Source organism: Meles meles, chromosome 20 (genome assembly GCF_922984935.1).
Source record: "Meles meles chromosome 20, mMelMel3.1 paternal haplotype, whole genome shotgun sequence".
Lineage (NCBI taxonomy): Eukaryota > Metazoa > Chordata > Mammalia > Carnivora > Mustelidae > Meles > Meles meles.
In genome coordinates, this window is record NC_060085.1 from 34,952,400 (window position 1) to 34,975,323 (window position 22,924).

The window sequence follows — 22,924 nt, forward strand, 5'->3', positions numbered from 1 at the left end:
AGGGTCCTGGGATCGAGCCCCGCATCGGGCTCTCTGCTCAGCAGGAAGCCTGCTTCCTCCGCTCACTCTCTCTCTGCCTGCCTCTCTGCCTACTTGTGATCTTTCTCTGTGTGTCAAATAAATAAAATCTTAAAAAAAAAAAAAAGAGTATGGACTTGAAGCCAGGCTGATTGGGTTAGAAACCTGGGTCTGCAGCATATCATCTGCATGACCCTAGGCACACTATTTCACCTTTTAGTGTCTTGATTTTCTCATCTGTAAAATGGGACTAAGTCTCCCTACAACTCTCAAGTGCCTAATTCATAATGAGTCAATACTAAATGAGTTCATACATGTGAAATGCTTAGAAGTGAACATGGCCCATTGTAAGCACTATTTAAGTCTTTCTTATCATTAGATCAGAGAGAATTTGCCCTGTTGTTGAGGCCAAAATCCTAAAAGAATCCTTCATTTTTCTTTTTCTCTTGTCCATCCCCCCGCCCCAGAAAATAATCCATAAATAGTCCTTAGATCTTTATCTCCAAACTTTATCTCCCCAAACTATCTACTTTTCTCAGTCTCCACTGCTACCTGGTCTAACGCCACCATCCTCTCTTTCCTGGACCACCGCAGTGGCCATGCTCTTACTCCTTTACCATCTGCTCTCCAAAGTAATCAGAATGATCTTAGTAAAACATAGGTTACCCCACTGTGCCTCTGAAAACCCTACCATTGGTTTCTCAGTGCAGACAAAAGAAAATGCAAACTTCTGACTCTGTCCTAGGTGAAGAGTTGCCAGATAAAAAACAGGACTTCCAGTTAACTGTGAATTTCAGGAAAACAATAGTTTAGCCTAAGTGTGTCCCAAATACTGTTCCCAAATGTGGCCTACATTTTCACTCTCTTGGCTGCTAGCCACCTAGGTAACTTCTTCCATATTACTTTTTTTTTTTTTTAAGACTTTATTTATGTATTTGACAGGCAGAGATCACAAGTAGGCAGAGAGGCAAGCAGGGGGTTGGGGGAAGCAGGCTCCCCACTGAGCAGAGAGCCCAATGCGGGGCTCGATCCCAGGACCCCAGGATCATGGCTGTTGGGTCCATGGTCAGAGCGAGACTGATACAAAGCGAAGTCTTTATTTTGCGCCAAGCATCGAGAATCAAACTGACTGGCCAGGGCTGTCTCTTGCAAAGAGGAGACCTCTCTCTGCCTTACAGACTAGCTTTTAAGGGCAAAGGCCATGTGGTTGGGCCTGGAAACGCACAGATGACCAATGAGACTGTAACACACAGAGAGAAAGCTGCACAGTCCTGCTAGGTCACACATAAGTGACCAATTGAACTACAATTTACCCTATAGTAGATATTTGAACTAGCCTATCACCTTGGTCAGAATTGGTGCCCAAAAGGCACCCAAAGGGCGGGGTCCATACTTCTTGGTAGCTAGGGAGACAGTACGCGCCCCCACTGATTGGATACCTCCACCTGGCCTGACCCACCCTTGTATTTGGGCTTTGTTACCTGGGACTGGTTTCCGGGGCTTATTTTTAAGTAAGTCCCCTGGGGGGAGGGAGGCAGGGACAGTTTAAGTTTTACTGCATAAACAACAAAATCACTATTTAACCGGATGGCATTGCTCTGGCTAAATAGGCCCTTACAATAACCGGAACCAAAGGCAGAGGCTTTAACCCACGGAGCCACACAGGCACCCCCCCATGTTACTCTTAACAGCAAAACTGTTTTATTATACCCACACCACATATTGCTTTCTAAAATACTCTTGTTGATTATGAACTTCCACTCACTAGAATTCAAGTGCCATGGGGAGAGGGGCCTTGTCTCTCTGAGATACCGCTGTGTTTTCAGGCTTAGATCTGTGCCTGGCACATAACAGGTACACAGCCAACACTTCTCGAACAAAGAGGAATAACACCCGCCCATACTCTCCTAGTGCATGTGAGGCTCAAGGCACTCTGCTAATTACTTTTCAAGATTTACCTCACTGAAACCTTAAAATAATGCTATGAGGTAGGTTCTATTATGACGTCCACTTTAGCTCCAAATCTATGCTCTGCTAGTGATGCCGGGGCTGCACTCGGTGAGCCCCACTTCTGTTCTGCCAGCAGCTTCCCGTTAGGTTTGTGCATAGGGAAGGCTACGGAAAGGGAGCACGGCGGTTTCTCTCCAGCATTGCCTTATAAACATGGTAGCGCCCATTGGTTCTAGTTGCAGGTCTTTCCATCCTCAGAACCAGGTGCATCGAACTCTTGCAGAGACATCCGTACCAGCAAGCATCCGAACCTCAAAGGACTTAGCTCCGGGCTTAGCTCCCTCAAGTCTCTCATTTTTGCTCCATCCCATTCCCTCCTTCTCCCCGCTGTTTCTCCTAAGGGTTTCTATTAAGCTTTAATAACCTAACCTCTTCGTTCCCTTAACACTGAGGAGGGCAGCGAGCTTTCTGCACTCGGTACCTCTGTGATACCCTTGTGCCTTTTTGATTTCCTTATGCATGGTTAATAATCCTTTCTGTTAAATTCTTCCTGATGAAATGCTTGAGATCTTGACTGATGCCAGAAACTGAGCACAGAGAATTAACAACCGTATTGACTGACAGCCAAGCAGCCGTACAATGCTTACACAATTAGCTTCAATAAAAAGAAGAAAGTCAGAAATGCCCCTGGAGAGGACCAGACAAAATGAAGACTGATTTGGCAGTATCTATTTAAATCTATTATAATGATTCCCAGAAGGCAGGAACATAGTATATGATCTTGGCTACTCCCACTTGGAGGGAGGCAGGGTCAATTCTTAGAAAAGTGATGTCGGAGAGACAATGCAATAAATGTTCTTTTCACCATTGTTTCAGATCCAACCCAATGACTCCTTCCTTCACAGAATCTGCTGGGGCAGATACCCTCGAGTGGCTCTTCAGGGCCCCAGGGCTCCTTATTCCAGCCAGGATTCCAGGATAGAGTGGAAAAGGCAGGATCGGGCTCTCATGGTATTTCTTGGGGGTGGAGGAGTTATGACCCATTCTGGCCAAAGAACTATAAGAAGAAATGGATGTAGGAGGCATCTGGGGAAAAGTTTATTCAGAGAGATGCCAAGAGACCTTCCCTCATTAAAAGCCACACTCCCTTCTCTTTGCTGCCCTGGCTACCTCCTGCTCCCTGCTCTCAAACGTGGTTGACATGCTCGTGGCTGTGGCCGCCGCACTGGACACTGACGTGACCAGCCCAAAGACGAAGGCTGACTGAGGAGGACAGGAAAAACCTACGTCCTTAAAGACACTGCTGAGATGCTGAGTCAGCTTAGGAATAGCCAGTTTCAGACCATAAGTAAGACTTACAGTTTAGGTGACTGTTAGTTTTCTGTTTCTTGTATTTTTTTTTAAGATTTTATTTATTTATTTGAGAGAGACACATACACAGAGATAACGAGAGAGAGCACACACTGGGAGGAGAGGGAGAAGTAGACTCCTGACTCCCACTGAGCAGGGAGCCTGGCGTGGGGCTCAATCCCAGGACTCTGGGATCATGACCTGAGCCTACAGCAAGCACTCAACTGACTGAGCCACCCAGGCGCGCCCTGTTTCTTGTATTTTAACACATTTTACCTGGTATATCTTCTAATCCCCTAGCTGGAAGCGTCTTTCCTTTTGGCTCATGCAACCTTCTTCCTAATTTCCCTATAATTTTCTCTTTGAGTTGGTTTAACTTTCATAAATGTAAAAGGTTTATAAATGCATCTTCTCTCCCGACCAGACCTCAAGTTATTAAGGCCAGGAACTCTAATTCTCCTGGATACCCCACACCTCCAGCAGAGCGCCAAACACACAGTAAATACTTAATAAAGACACATGCATACCTTCTACCTCTACCTTATGCAGATGTGAGGTGATGTCTACAGCTTACATTTGCTGTTTGGGATTTGTAGTCAAAGGGATCTTGTTTAAAAGCCCCCACTCTGGATTCAGATGGCACTGGGTACCTGCCTTGGCTCAGCTCCCTGTTAGCTAGGGGGCTCTGGGTGAATTCTTCTATCTCTACATTTCACCACACCCCAAGTTCCCATTCAAAGACCACCTTCCACCTGAAGCAGTCTGTGCTCTTGCTTCCCTAGCCTCCCCAATTTGGAAATATTAGTTTCCTCTTCTTCATGCTTTGTTCCCTTTTCTGAAATACTGATTTAAAAAAAAAAAAAGATTTTATTTACTTATTTGAGAGAAAGAAAGAGAGAGTGAGAGAACACAAGCAGGGGGAGGGGCAGCAGGAAAGGAAGAAGCAGGCTCCCCACTGAGCAGAGAGCCCAATGTGGGGCTCGATCCCAGGACCCTGAGATCATGACCTGAGCCGAAGGCAGATGCTTAACTGACTGAACCACCCAGGTGCCCCTGAAATACTAAACTTTCGTTAATGTTTACATATGTGTGATCATTTTACAAACATGTTTCTGCTACCTGATGCTTTTTACTTAATGTGTTGTTGTTTTTTTTTAAATTAAGGATAGTTGACACACAATGTTTCAATGGCTTCAGGTATACAACACAGGGATTTGACAAGTCTATCTGTAATGCTGTGCTTACATCTGTCACCATACAATGCTAACACAATAGTGTTAACCATATTGCCTGTGCTGTACCCTGACATAGTCATTTCATTGCTGGAAGCCTGCCTCTCCCACTTAATGTGTTTTGAAGATCTTCCTAGTTCTACATATATAGATCCATCCTATCAGCATAGTATTTAATAGTACAGATTCATCAGAATGTATTTAATTATTCCAAAATTAATGAACCTTTGTGTGGTTTCCAGTTTCTGCACATTACATAAAATTCTACAATTAACATACATGCTTTTTTTTTCTACCAATATGCAAAACATTACTCTAGGGCAGACATCAAGATGCACATGGGTAGATAGAGAGACATTTAGAAATTTAGCAAGACTACACCAAATGCCTTCTAATTAGACAGTGACAGTTAATAGGGGTCAAAATCATTCAAGTGCTCTTTCTTTGACTTTGCTTATCTTCTCAGATTCTGAAACAAGCGCGGTTAGGGGCCCTTCAGCTGGTCCCAACAGTGTGTTGCCCTGTTTTGTTACCCACTCCCCACTATTCCCCGTCTGTGGGGCAGTGTGGGAGCGGAGGGTGAAGAGCACAGGTCCCACAGGTGGGTGGTCCCAGATGGCTTTGCCACATTCCAGCTATGTTACCGCGGAAGTGGTATCAGACCTCTCTGAGCTCTTGTTTCCTCAATTGTGAAACTGGATGAGAAAGTTCTCGCATACTGAGGAGGCAGCAACCTCTTCCCCTCATGACCTTCTTCTCCCTTCTCTGTCTTGCCCTGGCATTCTTCTGTCTTTGGAGGTTTATGGGGGAGTTTATTGTATTTATATTCCAAATAAGGACTGGTGCCATGAACTTGAAATAAAGAGAAGCATTGATCTTCAGTCAAGAATTCTATCCTCTGAGACTGTTTGCTTGTACAACACAGGCGGATGTGTCCCATTCATCTCGGAGTCAGGCCAACATTCTGAGCAAATCGGACCCATTGTCAATCCCCAATTAGTAATGGTTGAACAGATAAATCAATTCTGTGTTCATTGCAGCAGTTCCATGATGACACTCTTCTGGGGACCAGGGGTTTCCAAAGAAAATAAAAGCCAAACCCATCCCTGTTTGCCATGTTGATGACATGATTGAGAACTCAGGCATTAGCACTTCAATCTAGGGATGAAAATGTTTCAACGAAACAAAAGAAAATTTCTGACATCAGCACTAAAGAAACGGAGTGAAACTCAGCAGCATCCTTTGCAATGCCAAGGAGGAAGAAACGTCCGATATTTGTTAGTGAGGTCAGATGGAGAGATGAAACTGACCGGTGGGTCTGAAAGCAGACAGAGTCCTTCAGAAATGCAAGAAGAAAAGAAGCATCTCAGAGTCCGGCACCATATGGTGATCAAGTGAAAGAGGTCTGGAGAAAGAGATGACTTTATAGCCCACAACTGTGGAAAATGGAGCTGCTCTGGAAAGCTCTGTGTTCAGGCAGATGAAATGCACAGATTTTTCTTTTTTTTTTTTTTTTTAAGATTTTTTATTTATTTATTATTTCACAGAGAGAGAGATCACAAGTAGGCAGAGAGGCAGGCAGAGAGAGAGAGGAGGAAGCAGGCTCCCCGCGGAGCAGAGAGCCCGATGCGGGGCTCGATCCCAGGACCCTGAGATCATGACCTGAGCCGAAGGCAGCGGCTTAATCCACTGAGCCACCCAGGCGCCCCTGCACAGATTTTTCTTGAAAAACATTCATGACATTAAGAAAGACTCAACAACATTTCAACCAGCTGAAGACTACTTGCGTAGAGGTTGAAAAATTTAGCATATTATGGAAAAACTCCTTGCTGACATTTTAATAACCTTCGTATTAAAAATGATTACTTCCCTCAAAGGTAAACTTTTAACATAGATTTTTTAAAAACCAAGGGTTAGACAACTTTTCTTAAAAATGAGCAAGCCACCTCATAAGGTCAATTAAAACTGAACTTACAGTCTGAGAAAAAACTAAATTCAACTATACATTTATTGACTTAAAATCATAACGGTAACATGATATATGTAATATGAACATATAATTTATTGTAACATATATGATAATAATTATAGACATAATATATATTATTTATAACATGAATATAACATGAAATAATAAAAAATAAAATAATATAAATTCATCTCATTATATTAATAAAGGCCAATATTTATTATTTATTTTTCTTATAGTACCTTATACTTATGAAATGTTTTCTATGCTCTGGGCCCTTAAGCATTAAAACAGAGAAGTGTTCTTAAGTTTACACAAAGAAGCCAAGACTGAAAAAGGTTGCTATCTTGCCCAAGGTCATACACTTAGTAAAGGAAGAAGCTGGGATTTTTTTTTTTTTAAGATTTTATTTATTTATTTGTCAGAAAGAGAGTGCACACAAGCAGGGGGAGCTTCAGGCAGAGGAAGAAGCAGGCTCCTGCTGAGCAAGGAGCCTGATGTGGGTCTCAATCCCAGGACCCTGGGATCATGACCTGAGCCGAAGGCAGACACTTAACCGACTGAGCCACCCAGGGATCCTGAAGTTGGGATTTAATCAGTGTGATGTGACTCTAGAACCCACGTTTTTAACTATTTGGATGTGAGATTCTACTCTGGGCACTATGTTGCACACAAGATATAAAGCTAAACTATCCTGAAGGATGCTGCTTCTCGTTGGTGAGATCCACATAGACGTAAGCAGCTCCAACACCAGGCAGAATAGATAGATAATGCACCAAGGAGAAATTCTGGTAGCCAGCAACAGAAACTGACTGTCTGATTTATGCAGTAAAGGAAATTACTATAAGGTTGTTGATAATATCACAGAACCACTGCAAAGACTGATAACTAGTATTAGAGTTAAGTGAGACCATCTGAAAGCAAGATACTCATCAATGAATCTTCCTTCAATGGATAAAACTATGTTTAATACTGAAAGAAGAAAAAATTTGAAAACATAAGGGTTAGTCTTTCTTAGTTTATTAAACACAGAGTATCTAGTGTTAACTTCACTGAGGATGATTTCCAAGTTTTTTCACCTGTTTGTATAATGGAGAATAAAAAGGAATTGTAAGGGTCTGGTTGATTTTCGAACGAGGGTGTTAAGAGGTTATATTTGGGATGTCTTATTAGTTTCGTGGAGCTGTGAGAGTTTTCTGGATTTTGGGAAGAAGCAAAGGAAAGCAAACGTGAAATGGACCAACATAGTCCCTCCCCTCAAGGATTTTAGCACCTCAATAAGTCTCCATGACTTTAGTAAACACCTAAAAAAAATCTCCCAATATTTATAATGATAAGTCATAGATCAAATCTGTGAACTTTTTGAAATAAGAATTTTTCTTCTTTTCAGAGATCATTATGGTACCAGGATGACTGAGGCTCAGGAAACTTTAACAGATGATCCAGGCACAGTGATGGCATCGGGTAAATGATTCTCTCCTTGACTTTGAGTCTCTGCCACCCTGGCCATCATACACATTTTATGGACCTGCCAACAGCACCTTCCTCCTTTTTCGAAGAGTATAAACATTAAATTCACTTCTCTTTCCTTGAGCGCACACAGATGGCTTATCCGCTCTGGGGTGTTAATTGTGTTTTCAAGTCCCTACTTGTAACCCCTCAGAACTTATCTAAAAATAATCACCAAAGCTGCAAATCCAGATTTTCAGATCAGGAAATAGTCTCTGATTTATGAACTGTGCAGGTTAGGTGTCACTGACAAAGCCTCATCACTCATCACAGACTATTTCTCTCCAGTTCACTTCTCTCTCCTTCTCTCCCTGTGCATGGCTCAGAAACCCTATATGAGATGAGATTATAACGTAGCCTCATCAACCTTAGCAGCTGGGCAGTCGGCACTGGCCTTTGGTTCTGAGACCAGTCATGAGTTCCAAAGCCTGGCTATATTGATTGTCATGATGTTCTTCTGAAAATAGAGCTGCAGCCCAAATTGCTTTTGGTAAAATTCCATTCCAGGAAAACACCTGGATACATGCCACTGATTGAACCTGTGCAGACATTTGTCTATCTTCTGAGAATTATTCTTCCAATGCTGGAAGACATCAAGGTTTATGTATCTCCAAATCCAAAATGAAAAATGAGTCCTGGTTTTTGTGCTACAAATAGAAAAGGCCTGTTACCTCTCATACCTGTGGGCCCTGAATCAGAATAATAGTTTCCTCCTTTCATTTTCCTTTTGCTTGATGACTTCATATTCTCCTTCCAAGTTTCCCAGGTGAAAGTATAGCCAACTCAACTTGGAACAGCTTCCTGCTCCTGATAGGAAGAGAAAAAATTCCCTTTGCTTCTCCAGTGGTAGGAGGAGCTGAATCTCCCAAGAAAAGAAGAAAATCCTCTGGCTATACTTTCTGACTTGAGAAAGAGCATAACTAGGACACAGGTCTTCTGACTTTGAATCCGTTACACACACTGGACTTGCAAGTCCAAACTCCACAGTAGTCAGATGGGTAATATAAAAAGTGAAGCAGGTCATATTTGTCGTATAATGGCATCCATGGCCATGATGGGTATTGCTCACCAAATAGTCTGTCTGTTCCCTTACAGTTAGCTTAGGACCATGTGACTCTTTCTTTCTTTCTTCCTTTTTATTATTTTTAAGTGTTTTTTTTGTTTAAGGTTTTATTTATTTGACAGAGATCACAAGTAGGCAGAGAGGCAGGCAGAGAGAGAGGGGGAAGTAGGTTCTCCGCTGAGAAGAGAGCCTGATGCGGGGCTTGATCCCAGAACCCTGAGACCATGACCTGAGCTGAAGGCAGAGGCTTAACCCACTGAGCCACCCAGGTGCCCCACGTGTGACTCTTTCTGAACAATGGAAGCAACTTTATCACTTCTGGGTCTGGGCTGTTAACAGTTAGTGCACCATCTCTATTTCTCTCTTCCTTGGCTGTTGTGACTTTGGGTTTTAAGTCTTCCATCGTAAGGGGGATATAGTCCCTGATCTACATTCTGCAGTATGCAAGGTAGAAATAAATCTTTATTGTTAAGCCAGAGATTTTTCAGGTGTTGTCCAGAGTATTACCCAAATGTGGCATCTTAAATTGTATATTTGAACACATATATGCTTTATCAAACATTCCCAATGAAATATGTTGTCTCCTATTTTTCTTAAAAAATCTAATACTTGCAAACCACACATTACATATGGGTTCCATATCCAAAATACATAAAGAATTCCTATAAATTGGGGTATGTGGTTGGCTCAGTTGGTTAAGCATCCAACTCTTGATTTCAGCTCAGGTCATGATCTCAGGGTTGTGAGATCGAGTCCTGAGCTGGGGTCCTCACTGGGCATGGAGCCTGCTTAAGATTCTCCCTCTCCTTCTTCCTATGCCCTTCCCCCTACTCGTGCTCTAGCTCTCTCTAAAATAAATAAATAAAATCTTAAAAAAAAAGAACTCATATAAAATAACAACAATATCAAATTCTATTAAAAAATGGCAAGAGGAACTAAATAGACATTATTCCACAGGACACGTCCAGATGGTATAGGAAAGACGCTCAACATCACTTATCACCAGGGAAATGCAAGTCAAAACCACAGTGCCATAGCACCTCACACCTGTTAGAATGTCTATCACTAAGAAGACAAGAGATAACAACTGTTGGTCAGCTAGGAGAAAAGGGAAGCCTCGAGCACTGTTAGTAGCAATGCAAATTGGTGCAGCTACTATGGAAAAGAGTATGGAGGTTCCTCAAAATATTAAAAACAGAACTACTGTACCATCCAGCATTCCACCTCTGGGTCTATATTTCCAAAGAAAATGAAAACAGGGGTGCCTGGGTGGCTCAGTGGGTTAAAGCCTCTGCCTTCAGCTCAGGTCATGATCTCAGGGTCCTGGGATCGTGCCCCGCATTGGGCTCTCTGCTCGGTGGGGAGACTGCTTCCTCCTTTTTCTCTCTCTTTGCCTGCCTCTCCGCCTACTTGTGATCTCTGTCAAATAAATAAATAAAATCTTAAAAAAAAAGAAAAAAGAAAAAAACAGGTTATTGAAGAGATAGCTGCACCCCCATTTTTAGTACAGCACTATTCGCAATAGCCAAGATATGTAAACAACCTAAATGTCAACAGATGAATGGACAAAGACTATAGATAAATATATATATAATAAATATATTAAATATATTTAACATATAAATATTATAAATATATAAAATGAGTATTTATGCATATATTATATATATATATATATATATATATAAAATGAAATATTATTCAGCCTCAGGAAAGAAACAAATCCTGAGGTTTGCTGCAATATGGACACACCTTGAGGTCATTGTGCTAAGTGAGATTAGTCAGGCAGAGAGAGAGAAACTCTGTATGCTATCACTGATATGTAGGATCTAAAACAGCCCAGCTCACAAAGATGGAGCGTGGAATGGTGGTGACCAAGGATTTGGGGGGTGGGTCGGGACCGGGATATTAAGGGTACAGGCATGGAACCAGTAGATAAGTAAGTCCTGGAGCTCTAACTCACAGTATAGTGACTGCAGTCGACAATACTGTATTATAAACCTCAAACTGGTTAAGAGACTAGATCTTAATTACTGTCACCACAAAAAAGAAATGGTAACTATGTGACATGATAGAGGTGTTACCTAACGCTATATTTGTAACTGTACTGGAATATATTAATGTATCAGCTCAGCACACCGTAACCTTCAACTTGCAAACATTACATGTAAAATACATCTAATTATAAAAGTTAAAAAAAAAAGAATAATGTTAGTGGCTAATATTTATGTTGTCATCACAATGTCTCTTTATTATTCCCAGTTTACAGAAGAGAAAACTGAGGCACAGAGAAGCTAGGCAACTTGCCAAAGGTCACATACCAAATGTAAGTAGAGTTGGTAGATTAACCAAATAAAAATACATGGGACATACTTACACTAAAAATCATTCAATGTTTATCTGAAATACAGATGTAATTGGCTTTGTTACTTTTTTTTAAATCTGGCAACCCTAAGTAAGGAGGGCCTATCAGAATCTGACCCCAGAAAAAAAGTTTTATACTTTTATTAAAAACCTGGGTAAAAGTAGTATTTCATATTCCTCTCAACTCTGTTTTTGACAGCAAGCAAATATAAGTGGAGTAAGTAAGATGACAAGTGGCCAACGTGTTGGAACTACAAGATCAGTCACACAACAGGGAGTAGTGGGGACTATGACAAATTTGAGACTATATATATGCTTCATCTAAAGAGAGCAGTTTCTACTGAGTGTGGAGATTGTTGCCATGTGGGTATCCAGGCTTCCCTAAAATAAGCCAGAAACCTAGATTTTGTTGTTGTTGTTGTTTGGTGATGTTCTCCTATGTTAAGATGCTGGCAACTGAATTAGAGTGATTATAATCTTGCATGGGTCCACAGAGGCCAAGCCACACAGAACAGGTCTATAGGCTGAAATCAAGCTCTGGGTCAATGGGTGTGATGTCTGCATCCAGAGGAAGAATCTTCCTAACCCGTTGTTAGATTAAGTTGCTGGAAACTCTCCCTCTATATTGCCTTCTCCCCTTGGAGGAACTAGTTTTAGGATTATACTATAATCACAGAAATCACACAAAATGTCATCATTATTAGGTGTGTATTTAACTGAAACCAACAGTTAGTTACTGAGATTCTGCTAGGGCAAGGTATTGTGCTAAGTCCTACAGGGCTGTAGATAAGAGTAAGTTTGCTCCTATCCCGCAAATCCTACCAAGATAAGTGAGTGGAAGACCAGGGCAGACTGGGGGTAAGCCACGAAGAGAGGAACAGACCCAGCATGAAGTATACTTGAACAAAGGAGAGGCACCTGTTTGAGTCAATTTGGAATAATTTCATAAGGGAGATGTCATCTTGAAAGACTGTGAACAGTCAGGATTTCAGTAAACTTAGAGTTAAAAAAAGGTGGGAGCAGTATAGATGAGGACATCGTCTTTAGAAAGTTTTCAGTTTGGCTGAAGCAGGAAATGGTTCTAGAATTTGTAGCAAGATCAGGTTGGAAGAGGAGATTGAGGACCAGGCAAAGGAAGAGTAAAATCAATATTGCACACTGTCATAATATATTTTGATACCTTGTACCAGCCCCGTACTCTGCATAATCCAAAGCACTCATTGCTGTTTTCTCCATTTGTCCCCATGGGTAGTATAGCTGCTCTGTATCTGGGAATGCTGAGAGAAGTTAGTTTCCTCAAGGTAAGAGAGAAAATCAGAAAGGTAAGATCAGGGGTGCCTGGGTGGCTCAGTGGGTTAAGCCGCTGCCTTCGGCTCAGGTCATGATCTCGGGATCCTGGGATCGAGTCCCGCATCGGGCTCTCTGCTTAGCGGAGAGCCTGCTTCCCTTCCTCTCTCTCTGCCTGCCTCTCTTGTGATTTCTCTCTGTCAAATAAATAAAATCTTTAAAAAAAAAAAAAAAAGAAAGGTAAGATCAACAAAGAAATCATCTAAGTTAGGGGTTGGCAAACTTCCTGTCAAGCACTAGACTGCAAATACTTTCAGCTTTGTGGGTTATGCTGTTTCTGTTGCAACTGCTTAACTCTGTTGTTGCTGGGTGAAAGCAACCACAGACATTCCAAACAGATGGGTGTGGCTGTGTGTCAATAAAACTTTATTGACAAAAACAGGCAGCAGGCTGGATCGGGTCATGGCTATAGTTTGCTGACCTCTGGTCTAAAAAAAAAATTTTTTTTTTTTTTAAAGATTTTTGTTTATTTATTTGAGAGAGAGAGTGAGAGAGAAAGCACAAGAGTGGGCCGGGTCAGAGGATTCCCCGCTGAGTGGCGGGAGTAAATTTTTTTATAATACAGTTTCATAGGTACTTTGGGAATGTTTGCTGCCTGGAGAAAGTCATGTTCCCTGAAACACAATATATATTTCAACAACAACCTAAGTCAGTGCATTTGCTGTGGGAGGCAGCCTTTCTATTGCCTTCCCCTCTGACCATACTCTATTGCATCAAGTCCCATTGATGATTTTTAAATAACTTTCTTCACATCCACTGTCACCCCTGTCATTTCTCATCTGAACGATTCTAGCAGATGCTTAGTGTCCATATATATCCACCCCCATTTCCCTCTAATTCAGCCTCAACATGGAAGCTCAATCTAAGAACAGTTACGCTCTGTTTAAAACTCAAAGGAATACTACCTTATTTTGAATACAAATTAAGCTGTTAGTCTAAAGAGTCCACTCATAATCCAGAGGTCCTTGAAAACTCTCTCATCTCATCTGTGACATCCCTGTACCTTTTTCATGCCCTGTACTTTGCTCTCTTCTCAGATGAGATAACACTTTCTTGCCAGAGGGCCTTTGCATGGACAGGCTCCTCCTCTTCATTCTCCTTTCTTCCATTTGTCTAGGTCAAAGCTCTTTCTGTGTTCACAGTTGTTTCCTGGCTCTCTAAACTGCTCTTTCACACCAACCTCAGAGTACATTTATACATTCATAATCAAGTAATGAATTATCTGTTTCATTGTTTAATGCCTGTCTTCCTGCTGCTTCTACTCACCCACGTATATCTTAGTACCCAGCACAAATGTCCTCCAAGCAGCAGGTATTCTATAAGAACTTGCTGAATGAATGTATGACATCACAGTATCTTAGGTTTGGAAAGGATCTTAGAAATTTAATTAATTGAATCTTCTGTTCAAAGCAACATTCTCAATAATTTTGGGGGATTTATAAGGTGCTGGGTTTGTCCCTTGGGTTCAGCAATCTAAAGCAGCCCAATTTTATTTAATTGTTGAACTCTTACAGGAACTTTGGGTGAAGAATGCTGATCACAACCCCCTGAATATGTTCAGGCTTATGCAACTATGGATATCTCCCCTGTGGCCAGTGATTTTTTTTCCTCCCTCTGTCTTCCACTTCTCCTAATTTCCCAATTTTTCTATATTGGTCATGTGTCACTCCTATGATGAGTAAAAGTTCTACAAAGTCATCTTGAAGTTACATATTGCTTTTCCTTCCAAACACGGTGATGTCACTAAAATATTATATGATGTTTAATTATGAAATATTTCAGGCATTAAAAAAAGAGTGAAAATAAAATCGCATCCACCCTTCAAGCCTGGTCCTTTTAAGATGCCTGGTTTGGGGTTTATTCTTCTGCATAACGGAGCAGAAGTTATATTCAGCTCCATTTTACAGATGGATTCATAAACCAAGAGAGTGTAGATGAGTCTTTGTGGTGGTAGAGTTGGAAAAGGAAGCAACTAGGATCATGTTCATCTTAATTGCAGAACCCGGACTGTATCATCCTGTCCTCTCCCAGACCCTGTGATACACAAAGTGTAGCTCTAATTTTCCAGTTACAGTATTGCTAAGAAGTGGTGAAAATTCAAGTCCTCCTAAGGGCATACTATAAATTGACCTTGAATGGAGAGCAACCTCTTCTCTTGAGATAGCATCAAATACAGTGATTCGCTGGAAGGAAGCCACTGTTACTTCTAACTCACGAATGCAAAACATGAAACAGGCAGAGCACATGGCTTTCTCTGGACATCAAGATGGCCTTTTAAGTAGGCGATTTGCAGACCAATTAGACCTTCGCAGCTTTCTGGGTGTTTAATTGTATATAGAAGGAAAATTTCAACCTTAAACTTTGAATTTCCAATTTTAACATTGCTGTTAAGTGAACTAAAGGACAGAAGGGATAATCTTCATTGCAGATCTATTCGCTATCTCTCTAATCTTTTTCTCCTTATCAAGGGGCTAGGGCTGGTTTCTAAGAGGCTAGATATGATATCTTGCAACGGTGTCCGAGGTTTGGAGAAGTCAAGACAACCTCTCAGAGTATAAGAGAAACTTGTTGATAAGTGGTTAAGTATGATTATTTTCAACTGTACAATTTCTCCCCATTGTGACAGTATTAACTCTAGCTAAACACTCTACTGCCACCTATTGGAAAAACATATTTTAATAAAAATAAAGTTGCAGGCTTAAAGTCTCAATATTGGAAAAATGTCTCCCTGGATGGCAATTTCCCGTCAAAGGAAAACAAAGTTAAGCCGGCTCACTGAAGGCAACTTACATGAGCTCCAGGCGTTTTGTTTGGGGGGGGGGGGGGGGAAGGGTTTAATTTTTCAATTTAATTTTTCAACCTGATAGCAAAGAAAATATTAAATAATAATGAACTAGGAAACCAACAAAACCATAGTTCAAGAATGTGCTTTTCTGCCAGTTGTCTCATGGGCACTTCCAATGGGGTCTGACTGAGTTCTCTGGGATAGGCACGGAGAGCCCTTCCACTGGGCTAGAGGGGCTTTCTTTTTTGAGCTCTGTTATGGAAGGACCCAGATACCTGGAGAAGAAGCAGGAATGACCATATGTACCTTCTTTCAGAAAGGAAGAAGCACTCTTGTCCCCCTCCTCCCTTGTAGCCATCAGCAGCAAAATTTATGTGGTTACAAATGATAAACTGTTCCTTTTTACTGTTCTCCCTACTGCCCTGTCCCAGCAGTATGAAATTGGTTCAAACATCCTGCAGGGCAAAAATGGTACAAAGAGGGATGCCTGGGTGGCTCAGTGGGTTAAAGCCTCTGCCTTCAGCTACGGTCCTGGGATCGAGCCCTGCATGGGACTCTGCTCAGCAGGGAGCCTTCTTCCTCTTCTCTCTCTGCCTGCCTCTCTGCCTACTTGTGATCTCTGTCTGTCAAATAAATAAATAAATAAATAAATAAATAAATGGTACAAAAAAAGATAAGCATAAAGATAAAAAAAATGGTACAAAGAAGATAAGCAACAAATAGGACAAGTTTATGTATGATCTATTGTGTGTAACTTTGAAGAAGAAGGGGTGCCTGGGTGACTCAGTTGGTTAAGTGTCCAACTCTTGGTTTTGGCTCAGGTTGCGATCTCAGGGTGGTGAGATCCAGCCCTGAGTGGGGCTCCACGCTCAGCAGGAAGTCTACTTGAGACTCTCTCTATTCTCTCCTTCTGCCGCTCCCCCCAGTAGATAAATAAATAAATAAATCTTTTAAAAATTCTGAAGAACAGGAAGAGGATGAAGAGGAAGAAGAGGAGGAGGAGCAAAGGGAAGAGGAGAAGGAGAAGAAATGAAGAAATAATTCTGGCAAATGGCATAAACATTTCCCTGAAATAAAAAACAAAATGATTAAAATGAAAACCTAGGCATCAAAGTTACCTTTAGGGTCAAGAGGCTTGGGAAGGATGATTTTGCTTTCCAGTTCATGCTTCCATGCTTTCAAAATGTTCTGATTATGTATCTACTTATTTTTGTTAATTAAAGAGAAAAGAAAGCAGCTAATCAGTGCTGGGAAAAGTCCAGATAGAGCTTGCTCTTTGAGAAGAGCAGTGCCTAGAAGTGGCTGAGGGGACTTCTGGGAGGCTGGTGATGTTTCTCTTGATCTGGGAGCTGGTATCAGTCACAAAGGTATGTTGGCTATTAAAACCCATCAAGCTGTAAATTTCTCGCCTATGCACATTCCTCCCGGTGTTCTCAGTTAGAATAAAAGTTTCAAAAATGATATCAGGTATGAATTGGTGGGCAGTAAGATTTTAGACATTTCTTTTCATTTCCCTGTATTAAAACAAAGGAATGAATGTTATACAAGTCCGTGAAAGTAAAGTCAATTTTGATATATTTTCTTTCCAAATGTGTCTTTCAAATACACCTGTCGCCACATTGTTGCGGTCAACAGAGTTAGAAATAACTCAGTATTATCTCTGCTGAAAGTTTGCTTCTCACAAGTAGGCGCTCTTCTGGGAAAGTCTGGGCGAGAGAGCCTTGCAGGTTTAGTGTAGTCTTGGAAGTCCTGGCAGGGAGACGCGGTGGGGCCCTCTGCCCTCATGCCCAGTTTTTCAATAACCAATGTAAAAGCTTCTACGCTTATTACTGGAAGGCTGTTCAGTGGCCAGTGGGTCCAGTATCCACACTCCAAATCAGACCAACTCCTTGCTCTCTCCCTGCAATCGTCCCCTGCCTGTAAGAACCCAACAGTTCAGGTTACCTGTTTACCAGTGATCATCTGATGGGCTTGCAGATATCCTGGCAGATAAGTTTTCAAACAGTTATGCCTGCCACGCCCTTTATTTGGAAGAGCCACAGTACACCCCTGCAGCTGGCTGAGCGTGGGGTGCTTCCTAGCAGCCTCTGATAAGGCTGAGCAGCGCTGAAGACCCAGGTAAGGTTACCAGGGAACCACCTACGTGATAAACTTCACCCTGTCAACCTCCCACCCATTTTTTTTTTTTCTTTTGCATTCATAGTATTATTACTGGTGCAAAATATACAGGTCAGAACTTTCATCTTGCTCCACTCAGATGGCCTATAAAGTTTGTGTGAAACCCTAAGGGCTTTTTCTAATTACCACCCTCACTTCCCCCCCCCCCCCAAAAGCAGTATTAGGGGCAGGATGCTTTGCTTTTGGAAGTTTCCACTGCTATTTTCATGAAAAAGCCAACTGATTAAATTCTAACATGTTCTTATTGCTGGCAATGGGTATTCCAAAGTGGATTTATAGGTTTCACTTATCTGAAAATCTGGGGCAGAATTGGAAAAAAAAAAATCTAGAATTAAAAAAAAAATCTATTTCCTGGCATGATCTCCTAATTTTCCACCCACAAACTATATGGAAAACGGACTTTATTTCAATAACAGTTAAGATTAGGTGTAGTAATTCTAACGGGGTCATTTAGGGAGCTGTTATTTGTCAGACACCTACACATGACGTACCGTTGTATATGCGTTAGAGGATTCATTTTTTTTATTTTTATTTTTTTTAGAGAAACAGACCATGCGTGCTAGGAGGGAGGGGCAGATGGAGAGGGAGAGAGAGAGAGAGTCTGAAGCAGGCTCCATGCCCAGTGTGGAGCCCAAGATGGGGCTCAATCTCACGATGCTGAGATCCTGAGCCCTGAGCCCAAATCAAGAGTCAGATGCCCCACATTACTTAATTTCCACTACACATTATCCTTACCACGCAGGAGAAGAAGTAAGCCCTGAGACATGTGATGACCTGCCTGTCTCACGCAGGTAGCATGAAAGTGGGTGAGGCGGGATCTGACCTCAGATTTTTTCTTTTTGCTCTGAGTGCCTGCTTGCTTTCTTCATGCGCTGTGCTGATACACTGTCATTCCCTTGTCACTTGGAATATTTGTAGCTAAACAACCTTTGGCTAACTGTTGGCTTATGAGATACATATGTGTGGGAAACACAGGAATTAGTCCCTTCATAGCCAGCTCCAGGAGGGCACCAGTGTAGGAGATGAAATCTTTGAACTACTTCAAGGAACCCTGCTGGGTCTTCGTGATGGTTGTGCCAATTCAGATGCTCACAGCAGAGTGAGAAGAAGAGGTTCTTACACGATTGAGGTTGGCCGGTCTTCGTGGTGATGGTAGCGGGGTGATTTCATAGACCACAGACCTATCGGCTGAGCTTGGAAGAGCTGGCTCAAGCCATGTCAGTCATGCTCGGGAAACCATATGGGGACGGAATTCTGTTTCTTAGGGTGTTGGGGAGGCGGTGCTGGTGTGGGGGTTGAGGGTCTGCTTTATTTGCTTGCCAAATCTCCAATCTAAAAGCACACATTTCAGATCCCACTATCTCCTCCAGGGATTAAATGGTACATAGCCCAGAGCTGGATATCTAAGGTGAACAGAAGTGAATTAATCTAGAAATGATGTATTTTTAGGGTTGTGGTCATTCTTGATAGAGGCTGGCTATCTCACCTACCCGCAAATGAAAAGGAGAAATGGGAAAGCAAATACTTATTCCACTTAATCAATTCTTGGGGAATGGGACCTGTGTATGTACACATTTTACAGTATTTTCATCTTCGCTTGGCATGGCACCCAACCCGGCAGCAGTATGAATGTTAAGGTCAAGTGGTAATTTGGCTCCAGACGTTGCCATACGAATACCACTGCCCACAGAAAGGGGACAGTTTTGAACACAGGATTCCCGCATGCAAAAGGTCATACGAGGCGGACTTTACAAAGTTTACATAACAAAGAGCAATTCTGTTAACGAAAATGATGAATTCCCGTCAGCACACATCAGACAGGACTGTTACAACACAGTATTGTCTGGGTTCACACTGCCTAGTAAGGGTTTTTCACAAATTCCACTTCCAATCACTCTTTTGACAAAGCCAGAGATTTTTGTTTTGTTTTGTTGAGGGGGTGGTGAGCAGACATTAATTTCCAGAGGAATCCCTGAATGGGGTCTGAGGAGGCTGTGTCTCAAGTGGGAAATGTGTCACACTGATGTGGCAGGAAAAAGACAACAAGCCTTCTGAGGATGGAGGCCTTCCAGGGAGCAGGGCTTGATGAAAAGTGTCCCGGTCTACAAAGGCGGGATTGTCCTCCTCCTCAGAGACAATGGGGTATTTAAAAGGCGCCCAGCACCAGAATTTTAACTCACTCCTTTAAGGCATTTTCAAGTTGTATGTCTCACAGATGACAGGAACAGTGAGTAGAAAAAGCCTGCTTTATAAACCCTCTTGCAATCAAGGAGGCGGCCTTCTTTTAAAGATGCCATTTGCTTGCAAATATGGTTATTCCTGAAAGTCCTAATGATTTAATGAGCTCGTTTTCTGCTACTTGGGAAGTCATGGCAGGGAGATGGAGGAAGAGCCTTGAACTCCCAGATGGAAAGTTCTGGATTTGGATACCGATTCTGCCTGTCTGGGTGACGACGTAACCCAGTAAGTGTTCCTCACCTGTCAGGAATGACAGCTGTCCCTGAGCCTATCTCTCGGGGTTGCTCTGAAAAACAAAGGCAATGATGTAGGCAAAGATAATTTATTAGGAAGAGTTTCAGAAACAGAAATAATCATTATTACCTAATACTCCTATAGGGACAATTCTGTCCCTTAGAAGATGATTTTGGCGAGGAGGATTTCAACAGGTAAGTGAGGACCTTTCGCCTTTGACAAAGCCCCTTCTTAGGCTGCTGAATGTCTTCAGCTTCTGGGTTATTTGGTTAAATTACATGTTCTGAAGTTGATTGCAGTAATAGAATAAATCTAGTGAATAAATTCAGTGAATCTTTAGGCTGGGCAGGAGACCTCATTTTCCAAAGCTGGTATGACACACGCTGATTTGCTTTCTTTTTTTCTTCCTCTTGGGCTGACTGAGTCAAAGCGCATTGTGAAGTTCAAGTGTGACTTTCCACCCACCCAGGAAATGCATGGGCCTTTGCACCAAGGACCTCATGACTCCGTTGCACAATTACATTTCTAAAGCTGGAAAAAAAATGCCATGTTGACATTTAGAAGCTGTAGTTTCTCTTTATTTTTTTTATTTTTTTTTAAAGATTTTATTTATTTATTTGACAGACAGAGATCACAAGTAGACAGAGAGGCAGGCAGAGAGAGAGGGGAAAGCAGGCTCCCCACCGAGCAGAGAGCCCGATGCGGGACTTGACCCCAGGACCCTGAGATCATGACCTGAGCCGAAGGCAGCGGCTCAACCCACTGAGCCACCCAGGCGCCCTGTAGTTTCTCTTTAGATGCCAGGATACATGTGGCCAGTTATACGGCAAGCTAAATAAATAAATAAATAAATAAATAAATAAATATGGCACATTCAATGTGGGAGCACGTTTCATGCATGCTGTGTGGATTCACACTTATAGAGCTTGCTGGGGAGGGGGGAAGAATGGGCACTACGGTGGAGAAGGTGCTAACCATTTGTTATTTAGAAGACCTTCAAGAATTGTTTTCTTCTCTCTCTTTTTTTGGCCAGTCCTCTTCAAGAATCAAGTGGAAATGTCACACTGGACCCTAAACTTATTTCTGGCCAAAATGCACTACCCTCACAGGGCACCATCGATGGGAAAGGAGGAAATTTTCTATTTAGGATTTCTACAGTGAATTATGGAAGATGGCTGGGAAAGGTTAAAATAATTGCTCAGTGTCCTTACTCTAGCAGAAATGATCTTGGGGAGTCCCCCTTGCTAAGTATGAGGAAGGGAAATTGCCTCCGAGTGTGAAAAGCAGATGCTCCCCTTTCTAGGACAGTTTGCAGGCATTTAAGGCCGTTTCCTTATGAGGCTATGACAGCACACTCCAGCGTTCAGAAAGGGGGTATGAGAAAACATTTTGTCTGGGAAGTTTTCAGACCCCTAGAACTGACTTGTGGGCTGAGAGGTTGGGTTTCGAAATTGGTAGATGTTTGTGTCCACACTGAGCCAGTGCTGGCGGACTAGCTCCCAGCATGGATAATGGCTGAGCACGTGAATGGTGGAGGTTTTGCTGTAAATGGTCAGCTTTCTGACATGTCCCTTTAACAAGCACTAGGATCCACCTGGTATCACCAATGGGGGGGCTTGACTCCTCAGGTCAATGCTCCCCCTTGTGGTCATTTGGGGCGTGTGCTCCCAGACAGGATGCGGGGAGCGAAGGGTTAAGAACACACCATCTGGAGATGCATATGGGTCCCTCCCAAACTGAAGAACCTGCTGGTGGCAGTACAGTTACACGTGAGTACTCCACAGAGTACGTATGGCCTACAAAACTCAAAACTTTGAGTTTTGTGAGACAACTCTCACCCTGGATGCTTTAAATTCTCTGGCTTTCTTAACTGAATTCTCCCCACCTCACAAATACCTATTACTGGTTACCTCTCTTGTTTGGGGTGAGCCCAGCCTGACGGATGACGGGGTGAGGTTTGCACCAGGCCTTAGGCTAACCGAACAGCAGGACATGTGTCTCCTGAAAACAAGCTACAACGTCCCCAAACTTAACTTCTTTGTTTCTTCTAATGCAGTCTTACTTCCCAATGTATTTTAGATGGTTCCTGTCTGTAGCTTAAGACCATGGATTATACTGATGCGAAGGGCACACATCTCACGTGTATTTCATCACAGAAGCAGCTTCCTTTGAAAGTGGAATCAATGATCGAATCTACCATTTATGGATCAGTTCCTGCAAGTCCTCATTCTGTTTGACCTTAAGCTGTGCTGGCCAGTACTCCTAACAGTTGTTCTTAGCAGGACTAAGACCATACTAGATGAAAGAGAAAGCATGTGTTTGGTCTACGACCTTGACTACAACCTGTTTTTATGTGATGATATGGATTGACCCCGACTGACATTTGTTTGACCACTGCCACAGATGCTCAAATCAGAAGAAAATCATTTACCTGGGGGAAAATACCCCATGAGATTAAGTCAACACTTTGGGAACCACATTATAACTAGGGGTTTTTTGGGGAGTCATGTAGTAACAAGTCCCAGGTAACCAACATGTAATATCAGGACATATACTGATATCTGTATTTATATCTATACATTCATTTCAATTGACTCCAAATCATTACTAAGCGCCTACTGTGTGTAGGAGAAATCTAAGAACCTTGGCCAACATTGTTTCTTATTCTACATAGCACAACTCGAGCA